The sequence below is a fragment of the Ambystoma mexicanum genome, chromosome 7q (genome assembly GCF_040938575.1).
Source record: "Ambystoma mexicanum isolate Mex_15411 chromosome 7q, UKY_AmexF1_1, whole genome shotgun sequence".
Lineage (NCBI taxonomy): Eukaryota > Metazoa > Chordata > Amphibia > Caudata > Ambystomatidae > Ambystoma > Ambystoma mexicanum.
The window spans coordinates 446,691,286-446,716,642 of NC_090941.1; positions in this window are offsets into that span (position 1 = coordinate 446,691,286).

Below are 25,357 nucleotides of genomic sequence, written 5' to 3' on the forward strand. Positions count from 1 at the left end.
CATAGCAAGTTTATCCATATTTCATTTATCTCTGACTGACTGTCTGCTAGCCAGGAAAGATGTGCTGCCAATGCCCTCTGCCGTAATGCCAGTAAGACGGATGAGATTTTCCTCATTGGCACACCTACTCCCTCCTTTGCTGCAGCTCTCTGGCCAGCCTCTATTGGCCATCTTCCTGCTCCCAACTGCAAGGCAAAAAACCTCAGGGTCATCTTCGACTCCACACTCTTTAAGAAGTCATACTACCAGCTGCACCTCCTTAGAGATATTCTTCCTTTACTCTCCTTCCCCCAGAAGCTCACTGTCTCCAGAGCTCTGGTTCTCTCTAGGCTGGACTATCACAACACCCTCTTTCTAAATCTGCCTGCTTCTACTCTCCACCCTCTGCAACTTATCCAGAACAGGACTGCAAGACTTGTCCTTGGCTTCAAGCCCAGGGATCGTATCTCTCCAGGACTGAAATCTCTGCACTGGCTCCCAGTGGCTTTGAGGATTAAGTTCAAAACCCTCTGCATTGTCCACAAGGCCTTCTGGGGCCTGGGGCCTCAATATCTTCAACTCTCTCTCCCTAAATATCTTCCTCCTCGAGCTCTCATCTCATCTGCCTCCAACTCCCTCAGGGTCAGTCTCTTCTCCAAGCAACGAGTTGGTGGTAGATCTCTTTCTTTGGCTGGTGCCTCCCTCTGGAACAGCCTCCCTGCCTCCCTTAAACTTGAGAACCATCTCCGGTTCCAGAAGCACCTCAAAACCTTTCTCTTTGCTTCTACTTTTTCTCTTCCTTTCCTCTGCTGACTTCCTGGCTTAATTGGAACTGCACTGGCCACCTGGACACCCTCTGAGATCAGGCCCAGGTCCCCCCTCCAGCCAGCATCACACATCTGCACAGCCCACCTGGCAACCCCTGCACTTGGGGACTGTTTCTGTATCCCTACAGTCCCCCCTACCAGCCCTCGACACCTGATGTCTGCACTTACCCATGCACTTGCAACTTGCTGGCCTTTACTTATTGTTATCTTCCCATGTACTGCACTGTCCCTGCGCCCCACCCACGCACTTGCGCAATGCGAATGATACCTGGCCTAGTAGGATCGTTGTCTGTCCTCCCTTCGTTCCCCTCCCTTGCCTTGTCGCGCCTTGAAACACTTGTGTATAGGAATGTTATGAATGCCATATCATGACATATCATACCCCTATAAATTTGCACCCCCTCACCCCTTTTGATGAAACTGCACCAAACCGCCAAAATAATCATTCAGAGTCGGGTTTACATTTTCTTTGCAATGTTTTGGTCGAATTAATCGAATAGTGCCAACGTTACAAGCCATCCAAAAAGTGCCAATGGGAAAGCCAATTTAAGCATAACTGCATGCTGGCAATCGCAGACCATGTAATATATTCAAGGAAAAAACTTTAGTTGCAGAGAATTTAAGGTGAGAACTAAATGCAACAAAACCCCTGAACTTCAGCTAAAATCACCTTAACTTCACCCCCCGATGCACAGCCTGTGACCACAATGATGACATCACAGATCACATCACTGATGACATCACTAATTACATTACAACATTACCGCGCATTAAGGATGGTCTTCTGTTATGGTTACGGGCCAGAGGCATACTTGCAGACCCTCTTTCTGTGTTGTTCATAGGTATAGGTGGAAGAGACAATCAAGAGTGGCATGGGTTAAGGCTCTGAGAACCCAGAGTATGTTATCAGGGAAACCCCATCATCCAATCACAGCCAAAAGAACTTCCTGCTTCCCCCAACATGGACAAAGGTTCCCAGCACCAAGTAAGCAGCGCGGTCTAGTCTCTGGGCGTGGTTGCATATATAAACCACGCCCAGGGATCGACAAAGCTTTGTGTGAATTCTGTATCACATGCTTACCCGGACCTCTCCGCTTACCTGCAGACACGTGTGGACTTCTCCGCTTACTTGCAGTCCCGTGTGGACTTCTCCGCTTACCTGCAGTCCCGTGTGGACTTCTCCGCTCACATGCAGACCCGTGTGGACTTCTCTGCTTACCTGCAGTCCCGTGTCAACTTCTCCGCTTACCAGCATTCCCGTAAGGACTTCACGGCTGTCGGCTTGAGATGGAATGAGAACCGATAGTTCATCTCCGGAGTTGCTCGCCTTCTTCCCACAGCCTCCACCCCATACCAGCACCTGAAAAGGAAAACAAGAACAGGTGATTTAGACCAGCTAGTGTCGGAACTTTACTTCATCTTCTGCAGCGCGTTAAGATATCGCTCTGAGGCCACTTACAGACACTCACCTCCGGTGTGCAGTCTTCATCTGGAACCGCTGCTGGTCCTGCATCTTGCTCGTTTTTTTCCATCCAGTACCTCAGCACCTCTCGGAGTGGACCTGGGAAGAGAAAGAGAAGACAAAGTTAGTCTCAGAAAACATTTGCTCACCATTTTCAGACTGCAAATCATGCAGTGCAAGGAACTCGGTGTAACCCAGTGAGGCAACTGGGGAATTGAACTTACCTGGTACCAGAACTTACCTGCCAACTCCAAACCCAGTGAGTTAACTGGGTTACTGAACTTACCATTGGCACAAGGAAATCTACCAGTGAGGCAACTGGTCCCAAACTGTAACTGAACTAATACATACCTGAACAGTAGCCGTTATAAACGGCCATCTCCAGCAGCACCCTCCGGTCCCCAGACATTGCACCCCTGCAAGAGCAGGATGGAGAGTTCGCCCAAACAGAAAGGTGAGGCATCCTGGTTGGACTCTGGTTAGAGGGGAGTGGGTAGAAGGGTGGGGCTTTGGACTACTCACCTCCACTCCTCTAAAACGTTACCTTTCTCGGCAGATTGTCCTTCCAACAGTAGTGGGCAAGTAGGAGTCAAGAGAAGAGCCGGTGGACTCCATCGCTCCTGCAGAGGCTCAGGTAAGCGTGACATTTCGGCCATGATCAGTTTGCATGGCCAAATAGATTTTAACACCAGTGCGGGAGGATCACTTGTGTGGGGAATCTTCAGGGAGTGGGGGTGAGGCAACCATGGTGAGACGCGGTATCCCCCTTTCCCGTGCCCATATCCCATCCTATTTTATAGGAATCTCCGACGTTCCAACCCCCCCTTTCTACACAAACACTGTGCCAAGGAAGAGGACAACTGAGAGTAAAGAGGCTAACACTTAAAAATCTCATTGGATATTTCCCTTTAATCAGGTCAGACAAAGTCAGGCACTTGACCTTAGTCACATACATCTGATACCCATTAGCTCCCCCCAGATGGATAAAAGGCGGAACATAGAGACACACTCTGAGCAAGGTCAGACACGAGAAGAAGCAGATCTACCGGGGCAAAGGCAAATGCATTGGTCCAGGACGACCGATCGAGGGACCAGATTGAAGGGTAGGGAAACCCTGAAGATCCCTGCAGGAGGTCTTTGCCTCTGGCAAACCCTGAGGGATATGTGGAGAAAGCCAAATCCCAGACCAGAAGAAACCTGCACTGTGTGTCAAAGACGCCAGCGACCCTCCAAGGTGAGCGACAGAGTTGGGGAGGCGAGGCCAAACCTGTGGTATCAACCATGACTTGTGAATCAAAGCCGCAGAGACAAGAAGGGAATGTACTCAAACGAGTTAGCAAAAGACACAAAATGTTGGTTTGTGTCCAGGAAAGATTGAAGCCGCAACAGTGTATCTCACAATTCAAGGTTGTGTGTATGCTGATGAGACGTGAAAGAAAGCAACTTAGTGGTGAACTTTTAAGTTGCTGATAACTGTGAAGTCAGTGATACAGAGTAGCAGAGTAGTCCGGCGAAAGGAAATAGCCAACTCAGAATTCCCTACAAAAACTGCCATGTCTTGTTCTAAAGCAGCAAAGTGAACAGACTTTGAAATGCGTGATGGCCAAGATTAACCCTGATGAAAGGGGAAGTTAAAAGGTGATTGCTTCGATAGGAAGATTTCTTTGAATTTTTCTGATTGTGGTATGGAACTACCAAGAGCAAGAGAAACTGGGGCAAATAACATATGGGAGAGCTGAAGTGAAAGTCGAAGGTCCCGCCGAGGTTGCAGAGAATTTAAGGTGAGAATGAAATGCAACAAAACCCCAAAAATTCAGCTAAAGCCAATTTAGCACCACCCACCCGATGCGCAGCATATGACCACAATGATGACATCACAGATCACATCACGAATGACATCACTAATTACATTACAACTGTAACAAGCATTAAGGATGGTCTTCAGCCATGGTCAGTGTTGTAAGGACATGTATAGCATTTTGCCAGCATATAATAGCATTTTGCCAGTATGTAATATAGCATTTGTTTTGCCAGTATAATATATAGCATTATTGGTAGCATGCAAAGTACAGGATTTATAACACAGCCAGGCCCAATTTGAAATTGCAGATATTCAGAGCACACATCGAAAAACTTAGTGTGCTGCCAGGTTCAAATAATGAGATGCACCATGTATTGTGGATGCTTCATGTATGAAGACTACATTAGAATACATAACCGACTAACATTATTAACATAACTACTAAGTGCTAACTTTTAACATGAGAATGTAGCCTTCTATGAAAAATGAGGTGAAATCCATGTTTTGGTGGTATTCATTTTTAAATGCACACAAGCGTTTTATTCAGCTTGTGAGAACAGAAAATATGCAAGATGCAGGAAGCAAAGTGAAACAGTAACTCTGGACCTGAAGCTTTTATTGTTTTGAAAACGAAGGCTGGCACAGGGAACATTCTTTTTACCCTGATTGGTAGAAAATGTAGGCAGACAAGCCACGTCAATAAAGGGACGGGTTAAGTTTTCTTGAAAAATAGAAATGAAGAGAGCAGTTAGTTCATGCTGGGTTGAGGAGACAGACAGACGGAGTTTCCAGGGGGTAGAGCGCTGACTGAATAATCAGTTGGTGCCCCCCCACACAAGTTTACGGAGGAGTTTTGCACTGACACTGGGACTGCAAGAGACAGCGAAGTCGTGCAGGAATCAGATTATTACTGGCCTTGGTAAGGGATTTGTGCCAAGTGAAGAATTTGTATGCTGTGCGTGTGGCTAGGATTTTTGCAGTGCAGAAAAGTTAGAAATCATAACATGTTTGTTTTTCTCTATATTCAAAATGTGGCAACATTAATCAATTTTTACAAAATGCCTGCTTGTTCTGTTTGTTCTTTTAAATTGCAGATGCTGTAAATAACACATGGTAATATCTGGTGACTTGTAAATGATATGCAATACAAAAAACATATATACAAACAATTGGATTTTTATGTCATTCATGCATCTGTGAATTATTTACATAAGTGAAGTACAAATGGGAAGTTCATATCAGTGCAGTAGTGCATTTAGCAATTTACCACTGTATGTAAAATAGCAAACAAGAGAAAGTTGTACATGTGGGTGAATGAAATGTATCGTATACCAGTGGCTTAAGAATTGTGCTTGGGCTGCCCAATGGTATTTTTCTATATCTGGGAGTGCAAAGCCGCCGCCTGAAGTTGGTAATGTTAATGTTCTATATGCCACCCGTGCTGGCTTTCCCGCCCATAGTAGCTCCAGGATGAGACTTTTGACTTTTTGGAAAAAGGACTTTGGGAGCAGCAGTGATATATTTGTAAATAAATAGAGGAGTTTGGGGAGAATAAACATTTTAGTCAGTGAGGTTCTACCCCATAGTATTATAGGAAGTGTCTTCCATCTGTGAACCCGTTCCTGCAAGGAGCTTAGTGTTGTCTTGTTGTTGTCTTTATATATATCATTGTGACTGAGGGACATATAGATACCTAGATACCGGACCTTTGTGTTTTTCCATTTGAAGCCGTAAACTTAACGGTGTTCGGAGTCAAGGGGAATACTACTGATTTTACATGATTGGTTTTAGGCCAGACATTTGACCAAACTTAATCACTTCTCGCATTATTGGGTTGAGGTTTGCATGTTCGCTTGGGGGTCGCTGAGGAATAACATGACATTGTCAGCGTAGAGGAAGACTATTAGTTTATGGGGTCCTAGACTAAGGCCTCTGTGCAGTTGGTGGGATCTTAGTCTCGAGGCAAGGGGTTCCATCACTAAGGCAAAAATGAGAGCTGATAGGGGGCAGCCTTGCCTGGTCCCACGTTCTAATTTGATACTTGAGGATCAAGTGTTCCCTAGTGTGATATAGGACTGTGGGTCACTGCATAGCAGCAATACTAATTTGATGAAGAAATTCCCCAACCCCATTTGTCTGAGCGTTGTGTAGATGTAGGGCCATTCCACTGAATCAAATGCCTTCTCGCCTTTAAGTAATACGGCTATTGCCTGTTGTGTTGGATTGAGGGCTTCTATGATGCTGAATAACCTTCTGATGCTGTAGGTCATACTGCGTCCTGGGATAAATCCGGCTTGATCACCGAGTACTAAAGCTGGCATTAGGGGGAGTAACCGTGACACTAGAATTTTGGCCAGAATCTTATTGTCCTGGTTGATCAAGGAGATCGGTCTGTATGATGCACAGTCTTCGGGGGGTTTCCCGTCTTTGTGTAGTACTATCACGTTGGCTTTGCGCAGTGTGGGTGGGAGGCTCCGTTGATATATGTATGTTATGATAGTTACAAATGTACTGTATCCATAACCATACCCCATTATTCACTGTGAGCATTGTGCTAATATGTGCCTGGCAGTCTCTATTTTTTAAACCTGCTCTCTGCTCTCTCGGAATCCTCGTCCATCGTCCCTGTGCTCAAAGGTTGGGGGAATATTAAATCATAGATATGTAATGAACCTTCGGATCTCTTTGGAGCAAATTTTACTGAGGTAGGAACGAGGAAACGAGAAGTAAAGGATTGTGTACTATATTCCTTATACATTGTTCAATTCAACAAATATTCAATATTCAAAATAGAGTGCTGTTCTTTAGCTTTCTTCTTAATAAGTTTCATTTGATTAGGGATACTTAATATTGTTTCAAGGTCTATATTGAGTAGTCTCAAATATTTGTCGACATCTTCTTTCAGACTAATCCAAAAATGAATTAGTGAAGATTCTCTTGTATTGCTCTGCCAATAACCCAACTATCAAATATTTCTCAAAAAAAGGCAGAGTGATACTGAAATATAAGGCACATTTATTTATTAATCGTTTTGTTTTAATTGAGGTAATAACAAGCTCCATATGCAAGGTTGACACCAGGATCATTTTCTGAACATTTAATATAGTGCATAGAATTGCGGCCTCTAATGTAGTGATATGATATGATATGATATGGCATTTATAACGCGCCTATACACAAGTGTTTCAAGGCGCGGAGAAGCAAGGGAGGGTGTACAAAGGGAAGACAGAGAACGACCCTACTAGGCCAGGTGTCATTCAGATCGCGCAAGTGCATGGGAAGAGGGGAGAAGAAAAGGTACGTGGGGCAAGGGAGAGAGGAAAGTGCAGTACATGGGATAGTAGAATAAATAAGATAAATAAAAACGGCCAGCTGGTGGCAAGTGCAAGGTAAGTGCAAACATAAGTGCTAGTAGGGGGACTGTAGGGATGCACAAAACAGTCCCCAGGTGCTGGGGTTGCCAGGGAGGCAGTGCAGGTGTGGAGCTGGTGGGGCCTGGGCACAAGATCAGAAAGGGTGGCCAGGTAACCAGTGCAGTTTCAGCCAGGAATTCAGCAGATGAGAGGGAGAGAGAAAGCAGAAGCAAAGAGGAAGGTTTTGAGGTGCTGTGGAACTGGAGATGGTTCTCCTCAAGTTTCAGGGAGGCAGCAAGGCTGTTCCAAAGGGAGACCCCTGCCGAAGAGAGGGATCTACCACCAACTCGTTGCTTGGCGAAGCGACTGACCCTGAGGGAGTTGGAGGCAGATGAGCAAAGAGCTCGAGGAGGAAGATTTTTAGGAAGAGAGAGTTGAAGGTATTGCGGCCACAGGCCCCAGAAGGCCTTGCGAACAATGCAGAGAGTTTTGGACTTAATCCTTGCTGCCACTGGGAGCCAGTGAAGAGATTTCAGTCCTGGAGAAATACGATCTCTGGACTTGAGGCCAAGGACAAGTCTTGCAGTCCTGTTCTGGATAAGTTGCAGAGGGTGGAGAGAAGAGGCATGCATAGTTAGATAGAGGCTGTTACAATAGTCCAGCCTAGCAAGAACCAGGGCTCTGGAGACAGTGAGCTTCTGGGTGAAGGATAGGAAAGGAAGAATACCTCTGAGGAGGTGCAGCTGGTAGTGTGACTTCAAAGAGATGTCAGAGATGTGAGGAGAGAAGGAGAGTGTGGAGTCGAAGATGACCCTGAGGTTTTTAACCTTGCAGGTGAGAGCAGGAAGAGTGCCAAGAAAGGCCGGCCAGAGAGCTGCAGGGAAGGAGGGAGTGTGTGTGCCAATGAGTAGAATCTCAGTCTTACTGGCATTAAGGCAGAGGCCATTGGCGGCACACCACTCCTGAAGAGTAGACAGACAGTCAGAGATGAGGGAAGGAGAGGAGGAGGCCGAAGGAAGCCTGAAAATGAGCTGGCTATCAACCATATAGCACTGAAAATTGGGGCAGATAGTGGCGATGTGGTGGGAAAGGAGGGTCAGGTATTGGTTGAACAGCCAGGGAGAGAGGTTAGATCCCTGGGGGACACCACAGGTAGAGAAAAAGATATTGGAGAGGAAGGACCCAAGTTGGACCTGGGAGGGTCGGTCAGAGAGGAAAGAAGTCAGCCACGCCAGAGCCTGACCAGTGATACCCAGGTTATCACAGAGACAGTTGAGCAGGATGGCATGGTTGAAAGTGTCAAAGGCAGAAGAGAGATCAAGCAAGAAGAGGACGCATGGGGTGTTAGAGTCAAGGTTGGAGAGCAGGTCTTCACAGATGTTCAGGAGAGCAGTTTCCGTGCTTCTGGCAGCTCTGAAGCCAGACTGATGGTCATGAAGAAAACCAACAGTTCAGTGTGGAGATTAAGCTGGGAGATGGCCAGTTTCTCCAGGGGCTTGCCCAGGAAGGGGTGATGGAGATTGGGCAATATTTAGCCAGACAGGAAGGGTCGGCAGAGGGTTTCTTGAGAAGAGGGTGCACAAGGGAGTGCTACACGGGGGATGGGAAGACTCCAGTGGCGAAGGAGTGATTGCAGATATCTACCAGGGCAGGAGCCAGGGAGTCGATGTGGTTCTTGATAATTTTGGATGTACAGGGGTGAACCTGTTTCGACAAGACTTTCATAGATCGGAGTTGTCTAGAAACCTCATCTGCAGAGAAAAGGGGAAAGGCAGAGAAGGAGGGAGAGAGGTGGCTGCAGAAGTCCCAGAGGAAGAGCAGGGCATAGAGGGGGGAGGCGATAGGAGAATGAGGACAGGATGCCCTGAGTTTTTGAAATGAAGAGAGAGGACAGTGCCGCACAGAGGGCCTGGGAAGGGACAGGAGAGGTAGAGACTGCAGCAGGATTGGCCAGTTCCTTGCAGATTTTAAAGAGTTCAGCCAACTTGGATATGAGCTCTCTTCTTGGTGAGGACGGAGAGCCAGTATGGCCTTTGCAGCAGGCGGCAGGCGAGCTTGTCAGAGGATGTACATGAAGCACGCTATTTGCTCTCAGGCAGCCTGCACTTGCGTTTTAGGGTGACAAGGTCAGAGTCATACCAGGAGTTATACTTGACTTTGGGCTTCATGCGGATTCTCATGACAGGAGCAAGGATATCAAGAGTATCAGATATAGAAGAGTGGAGCGTGGAGAGGGATGTGTCAGGGTGAGAGTCAGCCAAAGGGGGAGGAGGGGCAGACAAGGTGGCAGCAAAAGCCTCAACTGACATGCGCTTCATGGGTCGATGACCAAGAAGGTGGGTGGCAGTGATGGAGGTGGCTTGGCCTGAGGGGTAGGGAGGGTGAGGTTGGAGGATAGGAGAAAGTGATCACTCCAGGAGAGAGGAGTGGAGAGTGAAGGTCTGAGGAGATCAGAACATCGAGAGTGTGCCCTGCAGAATGAGTAGGGCCAGAGGGGAGAATGGTGAGTGAGAGAGAGTCACAGAGGTTGTGAAAGACTCCAGAGGGGGGACAGCATGCATCCAGGTGGATGTTGAAGTCTCCAAGAAGGAGGAGTTGAGTGGTTGAGGCCAAGAGTGAGGAGGAGAGGTCTGCCCACTCAGAGAGGAAGGAAGAAATCTGACCATGTGGCCGATAGATAGTAGCCACTGTAAGGGAATGGCTAGGGAAGAGAGGGAGCCTGCAGACGAGGCATTCAAAAGATGAGTAGGTCTCCGTAGGAGTGACAGAGGCAGGAATCCACTCAGGGAAGATAAGGGCTACACTCCCACCAGAGCGGTTGTGCCTGGGCGCAGAGAGGATCTTGTAGCCGCCAGCTAGGAGCGTGTCAAAGCTGGTGACAGAGCTGGCCATGAACCATGTCTCAGTGAGACTGAGGACATCAAGGTCAATTTCTTCAAGAAGGCAGCAGATATCAGAGGAATGTTTGACAGCAGAGCGAGAGTTAAGAGTGGCAATGTGGAGAAAGTTGCCATCCTTGAAGGACTTCCGGGGAGGGGTACAGATCAGAGGTATGCCCTGCAGAGGTGTAGAAGAAGCCCGGGAGGTGGCAGAGAGGCAGTGGGAAGGTGAGGTAGCCAAGGAAAGGGGAGGGGGCAGCCAGAGCAGAAAGGAAGTTGATGAGGCACGGGAAGCATCTATCAAAGAGGTTAAGGTTGGCCTGAGGGCCTTGGACCAAGACGGTCCCATTAGAGCAACCATTAATGATGACCTTAGAGGAATGGAAGGAGGCCAGGAAGGCATCCCAACGGGTGCCACCATTAATGGGAGAAGAGGAGAAAGGCAGGAGCACAGAGACCATATGAAGGGTCCATAAGTCAGGTGAAGGCACAACAAAGAGGATGTCAGTGAGAGTTTCCTTGGAGGAGGCACTGGTGTAGGTGTCAGCGATAGGGAGGCCTGGGTTGGAGACCAGGATGTCCTTTTTAAACTTCTTCCTACCAGATGTAGTGAGGAGAGCAGGGTAGTCGATAGAGAAGCAGTTAGAGAAGATAGGAGAGACAGAGAGCTCCATAGAGTAGGTAGGAGAGGAGGGGATGGAAGGAGGAGGGAGACACTGGCGAGAGTAGGCAGACCAGATAGCAGGCGGCAGTCAAGTTGCACAGTAGGACAGACTCTCAGGGTTAAAGAGCTCACAAATGCTCAATTTAAGATCCGGCGAGAAGCCACCTAAGTTTGAGAATCCTGAAAGGGGAGAAAAAGGCCTAGTTTTCACAGTGTAAACATGTTAAATACTGCTACAGTGCGTAGTTCCAGACACCACAGGAGCCGCAACCATGGGAGCCGCCCTTTTCCTTAGGGGCCCTTAGCCGTGGGACTACCGGGCAGGGGCTGCCTGGGATGGGACAGAGATATGGGAGGGAGGGCCAATCTTTGGGAGGTGGCCGGGAAGGTGGGACAAAGGGCGGAAGGGAGGTTGGGATGCAGCAGACACAGGTGGGCACAAATATACAGTTTAAAAACACACACAACCGGTCACTGACCAAGGAACAGCACCTCACCCAAGGCCCAGGAGGGCAGTAGGATGACACAATTCGATTCTGGCGCTGCTCTCACCCGCTCAGGCAAGTTGGAATGGCAAGCGCGGTGAGCAGCAATACACTACCCCAGCACATACAAGGGCCGTGAGCCAATCAGGGGTTAGGGAGGGTGGGAGGCAGGCAGGAAGGTGGGACAGAGGGCGAAAGGGAGGGTGGGATGCAGAAGACACAGGCGGGCAAAAATATGCAATTTAAAAACACACACAACAGGTCACTGAACAAGGAACAGCACCTCACTCAAGGCACGGGAGGGCAGTAGGATGACATGATTCGATTCTGGCACTGCTCTCACCCACTCAGCCAAGTTGGAATGGCAAGAATGGTGAGCAGCAATACACTACCCCAGAACACACAAGGGCCGTGAGCCAATCAGAGGGAGGGCGGGTGGGGAGGCTGGCGGGAAGGTGGACAAAGGATGGAAGGGAGGTCAGGATGCAGAAGACATGGGCGGGAAAAAATATACAATTTAAAAACACAACAGGTCACTGTACAAGGAACAGCACCTCACCCAAGGCCCAGGAGGGCAGTAGGATGACACGATTCGATTCTGCATCTGCTCTCACCCGCTTAGCCAAGTTGGAATGACACCTTCTAAATGAGTTGCCAATATAGTAGGAAGACCATAGGTAATACTAGGGATAATGCTACTGGTATAAACCTTAATGAGTCCCTCAATGCTATTTCCCCCTTTTCTATGCATAATCCTTCTCAAAAATAGCAATTTTTTCAGTACCTTCAACTGTATATTCATGCAATAAAAAATGTGATTGGAACACCTAAATAGGTATATCCCTGAGCAACCTCTAATCATACTCCATTAAGGTACCAAGAGCTTTTAGATTTTTTTTTTCCTTGGTCCTGATATTAATATTTTAGTTTGGAGACATTTATTTGAAGATTATTACTTTCATCATAGTCTGCTAACACATTAAGGATCATTGCAATTCAATGGGAATGCGATCCATTAGTATAGTGTTGTCAGCATAACTAATTCAAGGTACTGAAGAGGCTCCAATGGTAGGAGGAAAATTGCGGATAGACCTTATATATTAGTCCATATCCACAACATATAAATTGAATAACGTCGGGGCCAGTACACAACCGTGTTTAATACCCAAATTCGTAGGCATTTCTGGAGTAAGTGTACAATCACTGTTTGCTTTCATTCTCACAGTAGTATTGGAGTATAACAGCTTAATAAAATACAACAAGGTTGGATCTATACCCAATCTCTCCAATTTGTCCAGTAGACATGGCATAGATACCATGTAGAAGGCTTTACTAAAATCGATAAAACATACATAGAAATGATCCTGCCTCTTCATTTTAATGGCAGTAATGAAATAGTTAAGAAGACTGCTGTTTGTCAAGGTATTCATTGCCTTGTCAAAAACCAATTTGATATTGAGGTATAATGTCGGCATCCCTTATCCACCTATGTAATTCTTTAAGAAGTAAGGCAGCAAAGACATTTTGACTGGCAAAAGCATGGCCAGAAGTTTATAACTGGTGGAGTTTGTATGATAGCCACCTTTAAAGATAAGAATCATTATCGATTTCTGCCAACTTGTCAGGATTATTCCTTCATGTGATATTTTATTAAATAATTTCTCCAATACTGAAGCCCAAAAATCGGCATTGCCCTTTAATACTTTATTAGAAATCTTGGACAGTTGCACCGTAGTTTCTGATGCAGATGCCTTTCATTAACAGGAGACATGTACTCTGAGTGTTCAAATGTACCTCTGAAGTGTTTGAATGAGATGACAGGGTTAGGTGTAGAGGTTTTGGATGTGATTGGTGAATGGATGGGTGACTCTTTAAAAGCAGCCAATGAGGGGATGTTGAGAACATGAAAGTGGAAAGGGAAGAAAGGGTGCCCCTGAGCTACGGGGTCCGCTGACACCGCAGTAGTCTGTGGATGGCACCTGCCACTTACGGGTCTTTTTTGAAGGCCTGGAATAGAAAGGGGACTTTGGGGATTAGCCAATCAGGTTTGCTGGGTGTGGTGTACAGGAAGAGAGTGTTGCAGAAGTTTTGTTTGCAGGAGTTGTAAAAGCACTGACAATGGCCATGGCTATGTGTTTGAGAAGGCAGACTGTATGGATTTTGTGGGACTCTTCAATTCAGTCATTGAAGGTTTATGCTGAAAACCATGTCATCCTTGTAAATATTGTATTGGCAGAAGTGGACGTTTTGTGGCATGCAGTTTGTGGCTTAAACTGGGCAAGCTTGTTTTCATTCTCTGAGAGTTCTGTGAGAGTATGGTCAATTTAAATGTCAAGACATTGGGCCTCATTATGACCCTGGCGGAATGGGTTTAACAGTGCCGGTAATGGTGCCGGTGCCATTAAACCCATTACGCCCTATTATGAGGTTCCCTGACCAGATGTCCTTTGCGGGTCGCACAGGGAGCTAACAACGGGCCCGTTATTAATGGCCCCGTTGTTAGCTCCCACCCCATTCCCATTGAGCCCTATGGGGGCTCAAATGGGAATGGGTATGGGTAAATTGAATGAGGAATTACCGGGTCCTCCAAGGTTGGAATGGCCCAGTAATTCCTCATTCAAGGAACCCGGACCCGCGTTTGGAGGCAGCCGCGCCGCACATAGCTGCATCGCTACCTCCAAACTCGTAATGAGGCCCATTGTGATTGTGTATTGTGGAGGGGACAGTTTAGGGTTTGTGACTCCAGTGTCTTTGCTGGTTTCACTGAAAGATTTCTTTAAAAGCCTAATGCAACTGTTTCCTGATGCTAAGATTATTTGTTCTGAAATAAATTAGAAGAAAACATGGAGATGTCCAACAAACGTTTCCAGTCCATAAATTGAAGAATCTAGACAGCTTGTCAATAAAGCTGTATCTGTATGTTTATATGCTGCAGGAATGGCATCTTTTGAGAATGACAATATAAATTCTGATGGTGCAAAATTTTTTGCAAGAGGGTGTACACTTCACAGATGTCGGATGCAATTTTCATTTACAATGTTAGGAATGCATTGAAATGTTTTCTGTTGCAAGATGTAGAGTGTACAGTACTACTCTACATAAAAGCAAGAAAATGAAAACACAGTGTTTGTTAACACCCTCCCTGAAAAAAAAGGTTCTTTTCAGAGACACCACTAAAGATTAAATATCTTATATTGTGTTTAATTCACCTCCCGCCCCTTTGAGTGGCTGCGACGTACACAGACACTGTGGTTGCGCGCAGATGGCATGTGCCACATCTGGGTTTTTTAAGAATGCATGGCATGAAAAGGTGACTGCAGAGACCACGGACAGTCACGGGTGTCGGGAAGTATTGGCCAATCAGGTTTCCTGGGTGTGGTGTACAGGAATAGAGGGTAGCAGGAGTTTTGTTACTGGGAGTTATGAGAGGATTGAAAAAGGCCTTGGCAATGTCTTTCAACAGGCAGATTGTTTGGATTTTGGGCAAGTGCTGGGTTTATTGGTTGAAGGTGTATGCTGAGCATTGTGGAATAGCCAAAAATATAGAATTCCAAGAATTGGAAGTGTGCTGGTATCAAGTGCGAGTCATGACGTGGGTGGACTTGTTCCCATTTTTTGCAAATATGGTTGAATTGAAACATCCAGACATTATTATCGTTAATTGTGGTGGGAACAGTTTGTGGAATGATACTGGAAATTTGGAAAGTTGAAGAAAATATTCCCTAATTCAAAAATTATTTTTTCACGCATTGCCCAGCGACAGATGTGGATGGGGTCCAGTTCATTTGGTCCGCAAATGGAAGACGTGAGTTGCAATATAAATAAAGCCATGTGTGCTTCTGTTGGAGATGTTGGCATACCATTATTTCATAATGAGAACATTACATTTGTTAGGGCCAACATTTTTTGGCAAGATGGAATCCGTCTAACTGATGTGGGTAATCAGATTTTTATGGACAACATTAAAGATGCTTTGAAGCAGTTTTTGTGAAAGCGAGAAGAGATAATTAGAGTTAGTGAATTGTTTTCTTAGTTCAGTTTGTAAAACCAGAAATGTAAAAAAATATAAAAGCCAAAAACACAAAACAAAGCTTCTTTTAGAAGCCACCCTTTTTTAAAGCAAAACAATAAAAATGATTCTAATTGTTCCACGCTTGAAATTTTTTAGAAGTCTGGGGACTACTGCACTGTCCGTGGACCATACAGGCTGCTCACTTCTTATTTTATAACTGTAATCGGTGGCTCCTGATGGAACAACTTTTGTGTGTTTTTTGTTTTTGTTTTTTTTTAAATTATGTTTCTGTTTGTTTTGCAGGAGAGGGACGTTAAGGTGGGGAATGGAAGGGAGGGAAGGGAGGGAAAGGGCACCAACCACTGAGATGGAGGGGCAGATGGACAGGGAAAGTTGTTGGGTGTGCCTTAAATTTAAGGTAGGGGACTCTGTTTCTCATGCTCTTTGATGACTGCCACAAAAGCACGGTGCGACTGCTGCCCCCCTGCATAGCGGTGTGTCGCAATAGATGCAGAACACTGAGACCCTCGAAAGATAAGGATATACAGCATCCCGTATGGCCTGCGAGGTGGCTGGTGGGATTCTCTGGCCCACAGGAGTACCCTGTGTGCTGGCAGGGGTGGTTGAAAATGGTGCACAGTAAACTAGCTTGCTTCTCCCCGAGAAAGGAACAGCCTTTCTCAGTACAACCGGGTGGTTAGAATGGACGTGGCGGCGCATTGATGTGGTCCCAAAGGAGTAGTGCCCCTGTTGTCTGAGTTTCACCCCACACTCAATGCATTAAACATGGGCAGCCTTTGCCTTCTGGACCCCACGTGGCCTAGATTTATGAGTGAACAAAAAGAAGGAAGTGGCCCAGATGTGTGATGTCATCAGTGATGTCATCAATGACATTTGTGATGTCATCTTTGATGTCCTGGGTGTTAGTGTGAGCAATGCACGGAGGTGGTGCGAGTTATAGTTGCTTTGAGTATAACTGGCAAATTTCAAGGGTTTTTCAGTTTTAATTGTAACCATAATTTCTCTTTAAAAACGTTTTTTCAGTGAATTTCATGGGTTTTTGTTAGTGCAACTTAACAATAACATTTTTCATATATATATATATATTCAGTGAAAAAAACTTTGTTAAAGGGACGTTAAGGTTAAGTTGCATGATTAAAAATCAATGACATTTCATTTGTGATGTCATCTTTGATGTCCTGGGTGTTAGTCTTAGCAGTGCACGGTGTTGGCGTGAGTTATGGTTGCTTAGCTTACCATAACTTGCAAATTTCAGGGGTTTTTCAGTTTTACTTCGAACCATAACGTCCCTTTAACAAAGCTTTATTCACTGAATATAAATAAAGATAATTGAAATGTGACGAATGTTTACTAAGACTCTCTTACCTTAGATTAATCATTAATATAGCATAGAAAATACTAAACCTCCTGCCCCGCTAGTGATTTTGAGGTCCGCGGACCGTGCACATGTCCCCAGACGCACGCGGTCACCATCAGCACTATCCAAAAACGTAGAGGGTATCTTCCATTATTGTATCATACAATAAAAACACACAAACATATTCAAAAAGCACCACATAAATACATTACATTTAATAATAAATAAGAAGTGAAACTGTATATGTAAGACACCAACCATCCACTGAAGTCGCATTTCCAATATAATGGAATATACCAAAACAAAATAAATATGTCTCCAACTGAATTACCTCACAGAAACTGCACAGTAAGAAGCAAGAGTATACTTACACACCAGTAACAGCAAAAGTGTATAAAAAGTAGTAAGTACACTACATTTATTTCATATACTTATACATTTTCTGTATTCTGTGCACTAAAACTAATATTTATTTTTTTTAACAGAGAAATGTGCAGTACTTTGGAATGGCTGGAAGAGAATTTCCCACAAGATGAAATGAGTGAAGAGAGTGATAATAATGGTAGACACAACATTTCTCTATATAAGCCAATTAATAACCATTACTTTATATGTACTTAACATTTTTTTTTTAACAGACCACACAACCAATAAAACAAATATACCAAAAGAGATAATAGAAGATCCTCTCAAACTAATGGAAATGAAAATGTATTTATTACTACAACACTTCAATCAACTAAAAGAGTGTATTGTGGACCAAATTAAAGAAAACATTAAATACCACTGTCTCACATGTACCTGTTCCCCCTCTCCATGTCCCAGCCAAATATCCCCAAACCCTCCCCACCAAGAAAAACGGTACGATGAAACTTCCATCCCTTCCTCCCCTCCCATACATCATGTCCAAACCCCCAATTCCACTGTATTTGTTTCAGTTTCTGCTTCCCCCTCTCTTTCCTAATTGTTCTACTGTTAAACAATAATAACATTTTAAATGTGTTTTTAGTATATGCCATGTCTTATTTATTTTTTAAAAGGCAGCCAGTGTGTCCGCAGAGAGTGTGGCTGTCTGGGGTGTTCTCAATCAACCAACATGGCGGTGTCCTAAGGACATATTACCTGTTTGTACAGTCCATAATTAAAATTGAGGTGTCCTTAGAACACACAAGATGTCCACCTGTCTGCAATCACCCAAAATATGGGTGTCCTAATAACACCCCCGCTGTTCGTAATGTCCGCAACCAGAATTAATATATCCGTAGAACACATATCCCGTCCGCCTATCAGCAAAGTTTTAACGCACATTTATTTTATTCAGGGAGTTCAACATTGTTCGTAGAATACCTGCGCACTTGCGCATCACACACTTGGGTACTACGAACACTGCGCCTCTCCGCAACTGTCTGCCGCACGTTAGTCGTACTTTTAATTAGTTTGGGGACCCAAACACTGTCCGCAAAACACCTGTGCGCATGCTCACAACCAGCAGTGTGCATTTGGTGTCCTGCGGACAGCCATCCCATTTGCAAACGTGTCTGTGACGTCATCATGTGACCGCACACACGCTGAGCATCTGTCCTTATTCCCAGAAACTGTCTGGGTCCCCGGACATTTAAAAAAGTGCTTTTTGAGCAATCCAAAGTGTTTTACAGTAAAAGTTCACCATTGAACATGTCGCAATGTCCCAACCGATCTACATACTTTTTGGAACATTTTGAGCCTGTGCTTAGTGTTTGAAGTGTTCGGGGACGGCACAGGTGTCTACAAAGTGCGCCCCAGCACCCCTAAAAAAGGCCACACCCCAGAGCTGATCCTCATTCTGCTTTTGGATTTCCAAGATTTACAACAGGACAATTGTGCAAGTTGCTGTTCTTGGTTCGTAGTTCCTGGTTATTAACTTTCCAGATGGCATCCCAAATTGCTTTTGCTGCTACTGCCTCGGCATCAGCACTCCTACCCCCTCCACCACCACCACATCCCAAGAGCCTGCAGAGAGGAACAGGCATGAGGATGCAAAGAAGATGGATGAAGAGGATGAAGAGGATGAGGTAGTGGAAGTCCCTACTACTAGCACTCATAGCACTCATCGTGAGTCTTGGGTGTGGCGGTAATTTACCACCATTGATGGAAAGTCAAAAGCTCAAGTGAACAAGGTGATCTGCACTCAGTGCCACATGGTGCTGAGTCGTGGCAAGTCTGGTTCGTATAGCTTTGGTACTACATCAATGAGGCAACACCTAAAGTCATTCACAGTGGGGCTATTTGTAAGGTTGTACCTTGAGATAAACGTAGTAGGTTGAGTTCCTCTGCAGCATCCTCCATTTCCACTCCTGTCACCACAAAAGACACTCCTTTGGGACAGTGCATCACTCCAGCTGCCTCACAGGCCATTCATGATGCTGTTGACCCTTACCTTTCGAGGGTCACAATATTGTGCATGTACTGCGACGCAGTACTCTGCAGAGGGGAGAACCTTCGGACTGCTTTCGAGACTGCGGTCACGAAGCATGAGAAGGTCTGCGACCTACCTGAATAAGGCCCACCCTACATCTTCCTCTCCCTACCTGCCCTTTCTTATCCCTGTGATTGGTGTCCCTTCCTTACCCTTCTTTCACCTCCTTTCCTTGTGTGTCGTGTTTAAAACCCCCCACAAATATATATATAAAAAAAAACAAAGGCTCATTTCAGAGCTGCCTTTCACAGTTTAAAAACAGAAGTGACCAATAAATAGTAATAGTGCAGGGCCCTGTGCATTTTTTAGAAGTCAGCGGAAATCTAAAATATGTGCAATGCTGCCCTGCCACAACCTTTGCACTTTAATCTGGGAGGAAGTGGTGGCTCTGAAAAGAGCCTTTTTGTGGTGTGTTTTTGTGTTACGAAAACTTCAAATGGTCAACACTTACTGCCAAATGGATTGTTCTAATTCTAAAAAGGTCTCAATGCATTTTGTATATTTCGCAGAAAAATCTGATTGCCGGCATAAGTAAGATCTACTCCATCTCTGCGAAAAATGTGTGTGCTACAAAACATAATGTTTTCATTGTGAAAAGAGGACATACCAACATCTCTCAAAAAGGCACAAACAGCCTTGTTAACATTGTGCCTTGCTTTCTCCATTCATGGACCAAATGAAGAAGAACGCAGCCACATTTGTCTCTGTGCAATACAGGAAATAATTACTCTGGAGTTTGGATACATGTCCATGACTTTCCCAAGTCCTTCCTTCATTGCAAATTGCAAAGAGATTCCAGACACATGTCCTAAACTGTTCCCTCCACAATGAATAATAATAATGCCTGGATGATGCTGTGTCACCAAAGAAGCACAGAAGGTACCAAATCTAACCACTTCATTCCACGCACTCCATGCCAGTGCACTTCCACATGAGACAATCCAAGATGTGCAGCCACTCCACAGCGATCTGCATGCACCTCCAACCAATTTATCCACAAATCTTGCAAAATCCAAACAATTTGCTTTCTCAAACACACAGCCATAGCTATCTGCTCTTCAATCAGGAAAAAGACTTACTGACAAACTATCTCCTTACACAACACACCCAATAAACCTTATTGACCAATTCCTTGCTCTGCTCAGTTTCATTTGCATGCCACTCAACCCCAAAATCCCTGTATGTATACACGCTGTCTGCGGACAACCGCTATGTCCACGGGCAAACTGAAAAATCTGAGCGTGGGTGTTGAAAAATAAAATAGTGTGCCACATTTCCCCTTTGAGGTTGGCTCTGAAAAGAGCCTTTTTGTTTGTTATTTTTGCATATGCTTCAGAAACACCTTTTATTTTCTATTTTCTTTTTTTTTCATCTTATTTTCTTCCAAAAATCTTCACATTAGCTTCTCCAAAGCAACCCTTACGTTCCAAAACAGCATGACATTTCCCATAAAAGATAAAGAAATGCCATCTTCCTTAAAGTAATCCACATTACCAGACTCAATGCTGTCATTGTTGCTAAACAACATGCCTGATCTAGTCATAAAACCAAACATTCCTCTGTTCACTAAGCACCTAGCAACATTTTGCTGAGGATAAAAAACAGAACTATTGTCCCATGTTGCCTTAGTTATCAAAATAGAAAAAATAACCTTGGCATTTAGAAGGACTTTCATGATTGCCTGAACCAAATTTTCAGATCTTGCAACAAAGTGGGGCAACTAACATAGCTCAAATGCACAGCACAACAGTATAGGGCAACTACATGTGGACTATAAAACCTAGCCACATCCTGACAAACTACTAGAATTGCCTGCAAATTCAAATAGGCACAGTGCTCCACACCACATCCACTCCTTTTGTGTCAAAATGGTTAGCCACATTCTAAGATTGTGCATACTGCTCCAAACCATTCACAAACATATCTCCAACCACCAACACCCTGACTTTCTGAACCTCCGCCATCTTCACTACACACAGCCTCTCTCAATACGAAGCAGAAACTCAACACCTGATTGGCTAATCCTCAAAATACACTCCCACTTCATGCTCGGAAACCCTGGATGTAGCATGTCTTGTCTGCGAACTGCCGTGCTGTCCGCGGAGCGCATAAGTAACACTAAGGGCAGCGCTTCTACCCGTTCCACTGCACCCTCTGAACCCTTTCCTCATTGGCTACTGTTAATCAGTCACACAATCATCCACCAATCACATCGAAGAACTCTACAACTAACTCTGTCATCACAGATCAGCACTTTAGATGTACTATTGATCACTCTGAGTACAATTTGGCTGTCACTGCATAGGACCTACAGCAACAACTACTATAAAACTTCCCAAGATTTCCACTTGCAGATTCAAGCACATCCACATGCAAGAACACAGATTACAGGTATGAATATTGTCTACACAGTACATGTACACCTCTTCTAGAAATACAATACATCCCTGGAGCATAGCTCAGCGAGCATGTGCATGCCTTGAAAGCAAGACGACACGAAGCAACACAGATTTGATCCCCGGGTCCACGCTTAGAAACCTCTGGGTGTTTAAGCACTATATAAAAACACAACTAAGACAAAATAATTACACAACTAAAAAAGAAACAATTCCTGTATCAGTGCCTCGATGCCCGCGGGCTGTATAAGCGCTTTAAAAATGTAAAACAAAATAAATAAAAATATTAACAGAGTAAATGTCACTGACCCTGTATAAACTGTAACATGAATTTACTGTCATTTCTCCCATCTGCTATGATGAAGTGTCACTTCCAAACCTTTCAGCTCTCCAAATTTTTCTTTACACAAACACCTATCTATAAACATTATGTTTCATATTATAAGATGTGAAAAATAACAGTATAATTATGAAAAAAGATTCTCAAGTATGTTATAAAATTACACGCAGCCAAGATGAGCACATACATCTTCATTCAAGCACACACACAGACAATACCATTAGAAAGACTTCCAGATCAAACAACACCACTGACTCTATATCAAATCCTTCTGCTGTATTACCCACACCTTCACAAAGGCATACATTGAATGCTTGTATGTACAATCTCTGCCATTTACCCTGTAAAAATAGCACAACATGCACATTAATATTTCTTCTATCTCATAACATCCATTAGCATAACATTAAAAAAAAACAAGTGTTCTCTATACGTTTACTATTATACTCATTCGAAAAACATATTCAACTAACAGATTCTAAATAAAATATACAGGATGTACATAGGCAAAGAAAAGTGCAAAACAATCTCTACATTAACAAAAGTGCTATAAACACACATATGCACTAACTTTTTTCTTTTACACTTTCAGTGAACACCAGTCTCCTGAAAAGCAGCAGCGTCTGAAGTACAAACAAGGACTTTGAAGAAACCTCCTCTTTCCATACAAAAAAGTAAGGACAAAAGCAAAATAATGTTGTAACTGTTACGCAAACACACTAGCATTTTAGTGTTGTAGAAGAAACACATATATTAACCCTTTACCATTAGATGTAGTATTAGTGCCTCCCCTTGCAAGCTACATACTTTATATTGTCATCTGAAGCCCAGTATAGTAACACACAAATACAAACATAGCCTTCTCAACTTGATGTACCTGCCCATTGCAAAATCACACACCTCCACAATCATACTTACCATCATACTCAAACACTCATGCACAAAGCACTCATACACTGCACAACAGCCCAACCCACACTTTCTTTTTTTTCTCCAACAGACCTCAAAGAATGCCTACCAAAAACAACTCCATAGAAAGCAACGCAGAAGTAGAGCAAATCAAAATAAAAGTCTCCAAAATATGCATCCATCTCTAGCAGATTTTGTACATTAATTACAGTCATTATGCGAAACAAAACAAGCTTCCAGTACAGAAACATTCCCCCTCTATCAAAATGTAAAACCAAACAGAAAGTGATTAACAAGACTTCAACTACCACTACTGCTAACACTGGACCTATAAATCTTGATGTAGTGGCAAGTACGCAAACCAAAAAAATATTTTTACAAACATTTTTACGCCACAGAGTCCTTCAGAACCTTTTAAAACAGGAGAGAAATCATGGACAAACCTTAAAACCTACCATAGAAAATGAATCCTAGAAGCTCTCATAGACAGTGTAATCCTTCTCAAAAGGAAGTTATTTATTTTAGTTTTAAACAGGATGAAACCACTAACAAAACTAACTACTAAACTACAAAAACGACTTCTCAATATGTCACCAAATGTCACCAAAATTAGCTTCTTAAACATTTGTGGACGTGAATGGAGTCATATCACAACCACAGAACCATATTTTAATGAAGAAGCATATAAACAAAGCACACAAACCCAATTGCCATACATAGCAGTGGACGAGGGTATGAAAAACTTAATAACACGATTATGGAACAAGAAACTCTGCTCACAAAAATATCCCCAGAAAACTCAGGATCACCTCCCCAATCTACTGAACCAAAATGTCCAGTCTACAAATGGCTGTGCACATCAATGTGTAAAATTGCAAAAAAACCTTTCAAATCTTTACACAATTTCCTCAATCAGTATGTAAAGAGCAAAGACAAATTCAAAATCAAACTACTACAAAATATGGATGCCTGTCCAGTGCGCAAATACACAGGACTACAAGGACATTCATTAGCCTGCATTTCAGGACCTATTTGCAAAAGCACATTCCATCATATCAAAATGATATCAATACATCATTCAACTATAAGAAATCTAGGCCAGAAACTCTACTAAACTCTACTAAACTCTACTAAGCCAACTTAAATAACAATTTTCTACATGGTACAGCCAAATAACTACTCGAAGAAATAGTCCATATCCAGAGAAAATATTTTGGAATTGAAAGCCACTTACAAAATGAAATAGATGTTAAACAAACTAGAAACTAGCTACCTTCTATTAAACACATACAAAAAAGAAATACTAAAGTTTAAAAGTACCTCCGCTCAAGTACCAAACCATGTCTGCATGTGTTGCTGCAGGACGTCTTATAAAAGTACCACAAAAACTATAGACATAATGTACAAAATAGAAGAGAATGAAGATATGAAAAGGCTCCAATTAGCTCTCTACCTTATAGCAGAAAACAAATACAACATTACTGACCCTTAATACTTTGCAATTAGTGCACTGCAAAACTTGACAACACCCAAACGCCTTCAGGTGCTATCACAAATAACTTGGAAATATTCCCACTACCAAAACCCCTGCAACAACTCCATTTATATGAGAACATCATAATTCAAACAGTGCACCCTTTTCAAGCAATAATACGCCTCCAACCAAAAACAGCAAAATTACCTCCCTCTGAATTAGTCAAAGGCATTTGTGGCAAAGTAGTTTATTTACCATTAGATCTCACAGAACATGTACACACTCTAGGAGTGCAACGGCCAATGGATCAATCTTTTATTGTCTTAGTAAATGGCGTACCTACAAAAGACAAAAGAAAATTGGGAACAACTTGTGGACTTACATAAAGTTAGACAAGCCCTGCAATATCTAAAAAACAACAATGAATACTACAAAGAAATTAATATTGAAGAAAACCTGAGAGAAACCATTGAAATAATTCAAGAGTCACCAGAAACTGGTCAATTTGAACCTCTAAATCCTACAACAGAATCCAATATTTGAGACCATTATACAATTCATCCTTTACACTCTAAAGATGCTATAGATGATGCACTTGAAACACATCAAATGTGAAAAGCCAAAGGATCTCCAATCAGCATATGGGAAAAAAGTATAGAAGCACAGGCCTTTCCTCTACTCTTTCCTACTGGAAAAGGAGGAAGGTACAATGATAGACCCACACAGATAACAGCATTAGAATATCGCTCTCTATGAATGTATTCTGATGACCCCAGATTCGGACAAAACGTGGAATACATACTCCACCTTCTCTTTGAAAGTGAACTAGCAACTCTATGCTACAGAGTTGCACACACATTAAAATCAGGTACCCATTTTCAAAATTGTCAGCTATGCAATTATTACAAAAAGTGCAAGAAAAAGATGAGGTTTTACAGTCAAG